The sequence below is a fragment of the Carcharodon carcharias genome, chromosome 28 (assembly GCF_017639515.1).
Source record: "Carcharodon carcharias isolate sCarCar2 chromosome 28, sCarCar2.pri, whole genome shotgun sequence".
Taxonomy (NCBI): domain Eukaryota; kingdom Metazoa; phylum Chordata; class Chondrichthyes; order Lamniformes; family Lamnidae; genus Carcharodon; species Carcharodon carcharias.
Genome location: NC_054494.1, coordinates 651000 through 663653, shown reverse-complemented (window position 1 = coordinate 663653; position 12654 = coordinate 651000).

Genomic DNA, 12654 nt, shown 5'->3' with positions numbered 1-12654 from the left:
GAGTGAATGAGGGATAGAGTACCACAGCGCGAATGAGGGATAGAGTATAAGAGAGTTAATGAGGGATAGAGTTTCACAGAGTGAAAGAGTGATAGAGTATCACAGAGTGAATGAGGGATAGAATTTCACAGAGTGAATGAGGGATAGTGTTTCCCAGAGTGAATGAGGGTTAGAGTGTCACAGAGTGAATGAGGGATAGAGTGTCACAGAGTGAATGAGGGATAGAGAGTCACAGAGTGAATGAGGGATAGAGTATCACAGAGTGAATGAGGAATTGAATTTCACAGAGCGAATGAGGGATAGAGTTTCACAGAGTGAATGAGGGATAGAGTATAACGGAGTGAATGAGGGATAGAGTATCACAGAGTGAATGAGGGACAGAGTATAATGGAGTGAATGAGGGATAGAGTATCACGGAGTGAATGAGGAATTGAATTTCACAGAGCGAATGAGGGATAGAGTTTCACAGAGTGAATGAGGGATAGAGTATAACGGAGTGAATGAGGGATAGAGTATCACAGATTGAATGAGGGGTAGAATTTCACAGAGTGAATAAGTGAAAGAGTACCACAGAGTGAATGAGGCATAGAATTTCAGAGAGTGAATGAGGGATTAAGTTTCACAGAGTGAATGTGGGAGAGAGTATAACAGAGGGAATGAGGGATAGCGTATAACAGTGTGAATGAGGGATTGAGTTTCACAGAGTGAAAGAGGGATTGAGTATCACAGTGTGAATGAGGTACAGAGTATCACAGAGTGAATGAGGGATAGAATTTCACAGAGTGAATGAGGGATAGTGGTTCCCAGAGTGAATGAGGGATAGAGTGTCAGAGAGTGAATGAGGGATAGAGTGTCACAGTGTGAATGAGCGATAGAGCATCACAGAGTGAATGAGGGATAGAGTTTCACAGAGTGAATGAGGGATAGAGTATCACAGAGTGAATGAGCGATATAGGATCAGAGAGTGAATGAGAGATAGAGTATCAAAGAGTGAATGAGGAACAGAGAATCAGAGAGTGAATAAGGATTTGAGTTTCATAGAGTGAATGAGGGATAGAGTTTCACAGAGTGAATGAGGGATAGAGTACCATAGAGTGAATGAGGGTTACATTATAACAGAGTGAATGAGGGATAGAGAATCACAGAGTGAATGAGGGGTAGAATTTCACAGTGTGAAAGGGGGATAGAGTATAACAGAGTGAATGAAGGACAGTGTGTCACAGACTGGATGAGGGATAGAGTATAACAGAGTGAATAAGGGATAGAGTACCACAGAGTGAATGTGGGAGAGAGTATAACAGAGTGAATGAGGGATAGAGTACCACAGCGTGAATGAGGGATAGCGTATAACAGAGTGAATGAGTGATTGAGTTTCACTGAGAGAAAGAGGGAATGAGTATCAAAATGTGAATGAGGGACAGAGTATCACAGAGTGAATGAGGGATAGAATTTCAGTGAGTGAATGAGGGCTATTGTTTCCCAGAGTGAATGAGGGATAGAGTGTCACAGAGTGAATGAGGGATAGAGTGTCACAGAGTGAATGAGGGATAGAGTGTCAAAGAGTGAATGAGGGATAGAGTACAACAGAGTGAATGAGGGATAGATTATAACAGAGTGAATGAGGAATAGAGAGTCACAGAGTGAATGAGGGAAACAGCATCACAGAGTGAATGAGGGATAGATTTTCACAGATGAATGAGGGATAGAGTATGACAGAGTGAATGAGGGATAGAGTATGACAGAGTGAATGAAGGATAGAGGATCAGAGAGTGAATGAGAGATACAGTATCACAGAGTGAATGAGGAATAGAGAATCAGAGAGTGAATGAGGAATTGAGTTTCATAGAGTGAATGACGGATAGAGTTTCACAGAGTGAATGAGGGATAGATTTTCACATAGTGAATGAGGGATAGAGTTTCACAGAGTGAAAGAGGGATAGAGAATCACAGAGTGAATGAGGGGTAGAATTTCACAGAGTGAAAGGGGGATAGAATATAACAGAGTGAATGAGGGACAGAGTGTCACAGAGTGAATGAGGGATAGAGAGTCACAGAGTGAATGAGGGATAGAATATAACAGACTGAATGAGGGATAGAATTTCACAGAGTGAATGAGTGATAGAGTTTCACAGAGTGAATGAGGGACAGAGTATAATGGAGTGAATGAGGGATAGAGTATAACGGAGTGAATGAGGGATAGACTATCACAGATTGAATGAGGGGTAGAATTTCACAGAGTAAATAAGGGAAAGAGTACCACAGAGTGAATGAGGCATAGAATTTCAGAGAGTGAATGAGGGATTAAGTTTCACAGAGTGAATGTGGGAGAGAGTATAACAGAGGGAATGAGGGATAGCGTATAACAGTGTGAATGAGGGATTGATTTTCACAGAGTGAATGAGGGATTGAGTATCACAGTGTGAATGAGGGACAGAGTATCACAGAGTGAATGAGGGATAGAATTTCACAGAGTGAATGAGGGATAGTGGCTCCCAGAGTGAATGAGGGATAGAGTGTCAGAGAGTGAATGAGGGATAGAGTGTCACAGTGTGAATGAGCGATAGAGCATCACAGAGTGAATGAGGGATAGAGTTTCACAGAGTGAATGAGGGATAGAGTATCACAGAGTGAATGAGCGATATAGGATCAGAGAGTGAATGAGAGATAGAGTATCACAGAGTGAATGAGGAACAGAGAAACAGAGAGTGAATAAGGATTTGAGTTTCATAGAGTGAATGAGGGATAGAGTTTCACAGAGTGAATGAGGGATAGAGTACCATAGAGTGAATGAGTGATAAATTATAACAGAGTGAATGAGGGGTAGAATTTCACAGTGTGAAAGGGGGATAGAGTATAACAGAGTGAATGAGGGACAGAGTGTCACAGAGTGAATGAGGGATAGAATATAACAGAGTGAATGAGGGATAGAATTTCACAGAGTGAATGAGGGATAGAATTTCACATAGTGAATGAGGGATAGAGTTTCACAGAGTGAAAGAGGGATAGAATACCACAGAGTGAATGAGGGACAGCGTATAATGGAGTGAATGAGGGAAAGAGTATCACAGAGTGAATGAGGAATTGAATTTCACAGAGCGAATGAGGGATAGAGTTTCACAGAGTGAATGAGGGATAGAATTTCAACAAAGTGAATGAAGGATAGAGTATCACAGAGTGAATGAGGGATAAAGTTTCACAGACTGAATGAGGGATAGATTATCACAGAGTTAATGAAGGATAGAATTGCAAAGAGTGAAAGAGTGATAGAGTAGCACAGAGTGAATGAGGGACAGAATATCACAGAGTGAATGAGTGATAGAGTAGCACAGAGTGAATGAGGGATAGAGAATCACAGAGTGAATGAGGGATGTAGAATCACAGAGTGAATGAGGGATAGAGTTTCACAGAGGGAATGAGGGTTAGAATGTCACAGAGTGAATGAGGGATAGAGTATAACAGAGTGAAAGAGGGATAGAATTTCACAGAGTGAATGAGGGATAGAGTTTCACAGATTGAATGAGGGACAGATTGTCACAGAGTGAATGAGGGATAGAATATAACAGAATGAACGAGGAATAGAGTGTCACAGAGTGAATGAGGAATAGAGTATCACAGAGTGAATGAGGGATAGAGTATCATAGAGTGAATGAGGGATAGAGTTTAACAGAGTGATTGAGGGATAGAATTTCAGAGAGTGAATGAGGGATAGAGTTGCACAGAGTGATTGAGGGATAGAGTAAAACAGAGTGAATGAGGGTTAGAGTATAACAGAGTGAATGAGGGATAGAGTACCACAGCGTGAATGAGGGATGGAGTATAACAGACTGAATGAGGGATAGAGTATTACAGAGCGAATGAGGGATAGAATTTCACAGAGTGAATGAGAGATAGAGTTTCACAGAGTGAATGAGGGATAGAGTGTCACAGGGTGAATGAGGGATGGAGCCTCACAGAGTGAATGAGGGATAGAGTGTTACAGAGTGAATGAAGGATAGAGTATCACAGAGTGAATGAAGGATAGAGTATCAGAGAGTGAATGAGTGATAGAGAATAACAGAGTGAATGAGGAATGGAGTGTCACTGAGTGAATGAGGGATAGATTATAACAGAGTGAATGAGGGATAGATTATCACAGATTGAATGAGGGGTAGAATTTTACAGAGTGAATAAGGGAAAGAGTACCACAGAGTGAATGAGGCTTAGAATTTCAGAGAGTGAATGAGGGATTAAGTTTCACAGAGTGAATGTGGGAGAGAGTATAACAGAGGGAATGAGGGATAGCGTATAACAGTGTGAATGAGGGATTGAGTTTCACAGAGTGAATGATGGATAGAGATTCATAGAGTGAATGAGGGATAGAGTTTCAAAGAGTGAATGAGGAATAGAGTATCACAGAGTGAATGTGGGATAGAATACCACAGAGTGAATGAGGGATAGAATTTCACACAGTGAATGAGGGAGAGAGTTTCACAGATTGAATGAGGGATAGAGTATAACAGAGTGAAAAAGGGAAACAATGTCACAGAGTGAATGAGGGAAAGAGTATAACAGAGAGAATGAGGGATAGAGTGTCAAGGAGTGAATGAGGGATAGAGTATAACAGAGTGAAAAAGGGATAGAGTACCACAGCGTGAATAAGGGTTGGAGTATCACAGCGTGAATGAGGGATAGAGTGTCACAGAGTGAATGAAGGTTAGAGTATCACAGAGTGAATGAAGGATAGAGTATCACAGAGTGAATGAGGGATAGAGTGTCACAGAGTGAATGAGGGATAGAGTATAACAGAGTGAATGAGGGATAGAGTGTCACAGACTGAATAGGGATAGAGTATAACAGCGTGATGAGGGATAGATTATCATAGAGTGAATGAGGGATAGAGTGTCACAAAGTGAATGAGGGATAGAGTGTCAGAGAGTGAATGAGGGATAGAGTATAACAGCGTGAATGAGGGATAGATTATCATAGAGTGAATGAGGGATAGAGTATAACAGAGTGAATGAGGGATAGAGTGTCACAAAGTGAATGAGAGATAGAGTATCACAGAGTGAATGAGGGATAGAGATTCATAGAGTGAATGAGGGATAGAGTTTTAGAGAGTGAATGAGGAATGGAGTATCACAGAGTGAATGAGGGATAGAGTATAACAGATTGAATGAGGGATAGAGTGTCACAGAGTAAATGAGGGATAAAGTATCACAGAGTGAATGAGGGATAGAGTATAACAGAGTGAAAAGGGAAACAATGTCACAGAGTGAATGAGGGAAAGAGTATAACAGAGAGAATGAGGGATAGAGTGTCAAGGAGTGAATGAGGGATAGCGTATAACAGAGTGAATGAGGGATAGAGTTTTGCAGAGTGAATGAGGGTTAGAGTATAACAGAGTGAATGAGGGATAGAGTACCACAGCGTGAATGAGGGTTGGAGTATAAAAGAGTGAAATAGGGATAGAGAATCACAGAGTGAATGAGGGATAGAATTTCACAGAGCGAATGAGAGATAGAGAGTCACAGAGTGAATGAGGGATAGAGCGTTACAGAGTGAATGAAGGTTAGAGTATCACAGAGTGAATGAAGGATAGAGTATCAGAGAGTGAATGAGGGATAGAGTATAACAGAGTGAATGAGGGATAGAGTGTCACAGACTGAATAGGGATAGAGTATAACAGCGTGAATGAGGGATAGATTGTCACAGAGTAAATGAGGGATAGAGTTTCACAAAGTGAATGAGGGATTGAGTATCACAGAGTGAATGAGGGACAGAGTTTCACAGAGTGAATGAGGAATAGAATTTAACAGAGTGAATGAGAGATAGAATTTCAGAGAGTGAATGAGGGATAGAGTATAATACAGTGAATGAGGGATAGAGTATCACAGAGTGAATGAGGGATAGAATAACACAGAGTGAATGAGAGATAGAGTGTCACAGAGTGAATGAGGGATAGAGTATAACAGAGTGAATGAGGGATAGAATTTCACAGAGTGAATGAGGGATAGAGGTTCAAAGATTGAATGAGGGATAGATTGTCACAGAGTGAATGAGGGATAGAGTATAACAGAGTGAATGTGGGTTAGAATGTCACAGAGTGAATGAGGGATAGAGTATCACAGAGTGAATGAGGGATAGAATTTCACAGAGTGAATGAGGGATAGAGGTTCAAAATTGAATGAGGGATAGATTGTCACAGAGTGAATGAGGGATAGAGTATAACAGAGTGAATGAGGGTTAGAATGTCACAGAGAGAATGAGGGATAGAGTGTCAAGGAGTGAATGAGGGATAGAGTATAACAGAGTGAATGAGGGATTGAGATTTGCAGAGTGAATGAGGGATAGAGTATCACAGAGTGAATGAGGGATAGAGTTTCGCAGAGTGAATGAGGGATAGAGTATCACAGAGTGAATGAGGGATAGAGTACTACAGAGTGATTGAGGGATAGAGTACCACAGAGTGAATGAGGGATAGAGTACCACAGCGCGAATGAGGGTTGGAGTATAAAAGAGTGAAATAGGGATAGATAATCACAGAGTGAATGAGAGATAGAATTTCACAGAGTGAATGAGAGATAGAATTTCACAGAGTGAATGAGGGATAGATTGTCACAGAGTGAATGAGGGATAGAGAGTCACAGAGTGAATGAGGGATAGAGCGTTACAGAGTGAATGAAGGTTAGAGTATCACAGAGTGAATGAAGGATAGAGTATCACAGAGTGAATGAGGGATAGAGTGTCACAGAGTGAATGAGGGATAGAGTATAACAGAGTGAATGAGGGATAGAGTGTCACAGACTGAATAGGGATAGAGTATAACAGCGTGATGAGGGATAGATTATCACAGAGTGAGTGAGGGATAGAGTGTCAGAGAGTGAATGAGGAAAGAGTATAACAGAGTGAATTAGGGATAGAGTGTCACAGACTGAATAGGGATAGAGTATAACAGCGTGATGAGGGATAGATTATCACAGAGTGAATGAGGGTAGAGTGTCACAAAGTGAATGAGGGATAGAGTGTCAGAGAGTGAATGAGGAAAGAGTATAACAGAGTGAATGAGGGAATAGAGTGTCACAGAGTGAATGAGGGATAGAGAATAACAGAGTGAATGAGGGATGGAGTGTCACAGAGTGAATGAGGGATAGAGAATAACAGAGTGAATGAGGGATGGAGTGTTACAGAGTGAATGAGGGATAGAGTATAACAGTGTAAATAAGGGGTAGAGGGTCACAGAGTGAATGAGGGATAGAGGGTCACAGTGTGATTGAGGGATAGAGTACCACAGAGGGAATGAGGGATAGAGTACCACAGAGGGAATGAGGGATAGATTTTCACAGAGTGAATGATGGATAGAATTTCAGAAAGTGAATGAGGGATAAAGTTTCACAGAGTGAATGAAGGACAGAGTATAACAGAGTGAATGAAGGATATAGTATCACAGACTGAATGAGGGATAGATTACCACAGCGTGAATGAGGGATAGCGTATAAGAGAGTGAATGAGGGATAGAGTTTCACAGAGTGAACGAGGGACAGAGTATCACAGTGCGAATGAGGGACTGAGTATCACAGAGTGAATGAGGGATAGAATTTCACAGAGTGAATGAGGGATAGAATTTCACAGAGTGAATGAGGGATAGTGTTTCCCAGAGTGAATGAGGGATAGAGTGTCACAGAGTGAATGATTGATAGAGTGTCACAGAGTGAATGAGGGATAGAGTGTCAAAGAGTGAATGAGGGATAGAGTACAACAGAGTGAATGAGGGATAGAGTATAACAGAGTTAATGAGGAATAGAGAGACACAGATTGAATGAGGGATAGAGAATCACAGAGTGAATGAGGGATAGAGTATAACAGAGTGAATGAGTGATATAGGATCAGACAGTGAATGAGAGATACAGTATCACACAGTGAACGAGGAATGGAAAATCAGAGAGTGAATGAGGAATTGAGTTTCACAGAGTGAATGAGGGATAGAGTTTCACAGCGTGAATGAGGGATAGAGTACCAGAGAGTGAATGAGGGATAAATAATAACAGAGTAAATTAGGGATAGAGAATCACAGAGTGAATGAGGGGTAGAATTTCACAGAGTGAATGAGGGATAGAGAGTCACAGAGTGAATGAGGGATAGAGTTTCACATAGTGAATGAGGGATAGAGTTTCACAGAGTTAAAGGGGGATAGAGAGTCACGGAGTGAATGAGGGATAGAATATAACAGACTGAATGAGGGATAGAATTTCACAGAATGAATGAGGGTTAGAGATTCACATAGTGAATGAGGGATAGAGTTTCACAGAGTGAAAGAGGGATAGAATACCACAGAGTGAATGAGGGATAGAGTATCACAGAATGAATGAGGGATAGAGTACCACAGAGTGAATGAGGGATAGAGTTTCACAGAGTGAATGAGGGATAGAGTATCATAGAGTGAATGAAGGATAGAGAATAACAGATTGAATGAGGGATGGAGTGTCACAGAGTGAATGAGGGATAGATTATAACAGAGTGAATGAGGGATAGAGTGTCACAGACTGAATAGGGATCGAGTATAATAGCGTGAATGAGGGATAGATTATCACAGAGGGAATGAGGGATAGAGTACCACAGAGTGAATGAGGGATAGATTTTCACAGAGTGAATGATGGATAGAATTTCAGAGAGTGAATGAGGGATAAAGTTGCACAGAGTGAATGAGGGATAGAGTATAACAGAGCGAATGAAGTATAGAGTGACACAGACTGAATGATGGATAGAGTATAACAGAGTGATTAAGGGATAGTGTACCACAAAGTGAATGAGGGAGGGAGTATAACAGAGTGAATGAGGGATAGAGTACCACAGCGCGAATGAGGGATAGAGTATAAGAGAGTTAATGAGGGATAGAGTTTCACAGAGTGAAAGAGTGATAGAGTATCACAGAGTGAATGAGGGATAGAATTTCACAGAGTGAATGAGGGATAGTGTTTCTCAGAGTGAATGAGGGTTAGAGTGTCACAGAGTGAATGAGGGATAGAGTGTCACAGAGTGAATGAGGGATAGAGAGTCACAGAGTGAATGAGGGATAGAATATAACAGAGTGAATGAGGGATAGAATTTCACAGAGTGAATGAGGGACAGAGTATAATGGAGTGAATGAGGGATAGAGTATCACGGAGTGAATGAGGAATTGAATTTCACAGAGCGAATGAGGGATAGAGTTTCACAGAGTGAATGAGGGATAGAGTATAACGGAGTGAATGAGGGATAGAGTATCACAGATTGAATGAGGGGTAGAATTTCACAGAGTGAATAAGTGAAAGAGTACCACAGAGTGAATGAGGCATAGAATTTCAGAGAGTGAATGAGGGATTAAGTTTCACAGAGTGAATGTGGGAGAGAGTATAACAGAGGGAATGAGGGATAGCGTATAACAGTGTGAATGAGGGATTGAGTTTCACAGAGTGAAAGAGGGATTGAGAATCACAGTGTGAATGAGGTACAGAGTATCACAGAGTGAATGAGGGATAGAATTTCACAGAGTGAATGAGGGATAGTGGTTCTCAGAGTGAATGAGGGATAGAGTTTCACAGAGTTAAAGGGGGATAGAGAGTCACGGAGTGAATGAGGGATAGAATATAACAGACTGAATGAGGGATAGAATTTCACAGAATGAATGAGGGATAGAGATTCACATAGTGAATGAGGGATAGAGTTTCACAGAGTGAAAGAGGGATAGAATACCACAGAGTGAATGAGGGACAGAGTATAATGGAGTGAATGAGGGATAGAGTATCACAGAGTGAATGAGGGATAGAGTATCACAGAATGAATGAGGGATAGAGTACCACAGAGTGAATGAGGGATAGAGTTTCACAGAGTGAATGAGGGATAGAGTATCATAGTGTGAATGAGGGATAGAGAATAACAGATTGAATGAGGGATGGAGTGTCACAGAGTGACTGAGGGATAGATTATAACAGAGTGAATGAGGGATAGAGTGTCACAGACTGAATAGGGATCGAGTATAATAGCGTGAATGAGGGATAGATTATCACAGAGTGAATGAGGGATAGAGTGTCACAGAGTGAATGAGGGATAGATTACCACAGAGGGAATGAGGGATAGAGTACCACAGAGTGAAAGAGGGATAGATTTTCACAGAGTGAATGATGGATAGAATTTCAGAGAGTGAATGAGGGATAAAGTTGCACAGAGTGAATGAGGGATAGAGTATAACAGAGTGAATGAAGGATAGAGTGACACAGACTGAATGATGGATAGAGTATAACAGAGTGATTAAGGGATAGTGTACCACAAAGTGAATGAGGGAGGGAGTATAACAGAGTGAATGAGGGATAGAGTACCACAGCGCGAATGAGGGATAGAGTATAAGAGAGTTAATGAGGGATAGAGTTTCACAGAGTGAAAGAGTGATAGAGTATCACAGAGTGAATGAGGGATAGAATTTCACAGAGTGAATGAGGGATAGTGTTTCCCAGAGTGAATGAGGGTTAGAGTGTCACAGAGTGAATGAGGGATAGAGTGTCACAGAGTGAATGAGGGATAGAGAGTCACAGAGTGAATGAGGGATAGAGTATCACAGAGTGAATGAGGAATTGAATTTCACAGAGCGAATGAGGGATAGAGTTTCACAGAGTGAATGAGGGATAGAGTATAACGGAGTGAATGAGGGATAGAGTATCACAGAGTGAATGAGGGACAGAGTATAATGGAGTGAATGAGGGATAGAGTATCACGGAGTGAATGAGGAATTGAATTTCACAGAGCGAATGAGGGATAGAGTTTCACAGAGTGAATGAGGGATAGAGTATAACGGAGTGAATGAGGGATAGAGTATCACAGATTGAATGAGGGGTAGAATTTCACAGAGTGAATAAGTGAAAGAGTACCACAGAGTGAATGAGGCATAGAATTTCAGAGAGTGAATGAGGGATTAAGTTTCACAGAGTGAATGTGGGAGAGAGTATAACAGAGGGAATGAGGGATAGCGTATAACAGTGTGAATGAGGGATTGAGTTTCACAGAGTGAAAGAGGGATTGAGTATCACAGTGTGAATGAGGTACAGAGTATCACAGAGTGAATGAGGGATAGAATTTCACAGAGTGAATGAGGGATAGTGGTTCCCAGAGTGAATGAGGGATAGAGTGTCAGAGAGTGAATGAGGGATAGAGTGTCACAGTGTGAATGAGCGATAGAGCATCACAGAGTGAATGAGGGATAGAGTTTCACAGAGTGAATGAGGGATAGAGTATCACAGAGTGAATGAGCGATATAGGATCAGAGAGTGAATGAGAGATAGAGTATCAAAGAGTGAATGAGGAACAGAGAATCAGAGAGTGAATAAGGATTTGAGTTTCATAGAGTGAATGAGGGATAGAGTTTCACAGAGTGAATGAGGGATAGAGTACCATAGAGTGAATGAGGGTTACATTATAACAGAGTGAATGAGGGATAGAGAATCACAGAGTGAATGAGGGGTAGAATTTCACAGTGTGAAAGGGGGATAGAGTATAACAGAGTGAATGAAGGACAGTGTGTCACAGACTGGATGAGGGATAGAGTATAACAGAGTGAATAAGGGATAGAGTACCACAGAGTGAATGTGGGAGAGAGTATAACAGAGTGAATGAGGGATAGAGTACCACAGCGTGAATGAGGGATAGCGTATAACAGAGTGAATGAGTGATTGAGTTTCACTGAGTGAAAGAGGGAATGAGTATCAAAATGTGAATGAGGGACAGAGTATCACAGAGTGAATGAGGGATAGAATTTCAGTGAGTGAATGAGGGCTATTGTTTCCCAGAGTGAATGAGGGATAGAGTGTCACAGAGTGAATGAGGGATAGAGTGTCACAGAGTGAATGAGGGATAGAGTGTCAAAGAGTGAATGAGGGATAGAGTACAACAGAGTGAATGAGGGATAGATTATAACAGAGTGAATGAGGAATAGAGAGTCACAGAGTGAATGAGGGAAACAGCATCACAGAGTGAATGAGGGATAGATTTTCACAGATGAATGAGGGATAGAGTATGACAGAGTGAATGAGGGATAGAGTATGACAGAGTGAATGAAGGATAGAGGATCAGAGAGTGAATGAGAGATACAGTATCACAGAGTGAATGAGGAATAGAGAATCAGAGAGTGAATGAGGAATTGAGTTTCATAGAGTGAATGACGGATAGAGTTTCACAGAGTGAATGAGGGATAGATTTTCACATAGTGAATGAGGGATAGAGTTTCACAGAGTGAAAGAGGGATAGAGAATCACAGAGTGAATGAGGGGTAGAATTTCACAGAGTGAAAGGGGGATAGAATATAACAGAGTGAATGAGGGACAGAGTGTCACAGAGTGAATGAGGGATAGAGAGTCACAGAGTGAATGAGGGATAGAATATAACAGACTGAATGAGGGATAGAATTTCACAGAGTGAATGAGTGATAGAGTTTCACAGAGTGAATGAGGGACAGAGTATAATGGAGTGAATGAGGGATAGAGTATAACGGAGTGAATGAGGGATAGACTATCACAGATTGAATGAGGGGTAGAATTTCACAGAGTGAATAAGGGAAAGAGTACCACAGAGTGAATGAGGCATAGAATTTCAGAGAGTGAATGAGGGATTAAGTTTCACAGAGTGAATGTGGGAGAGAGTATAACAGAGGGA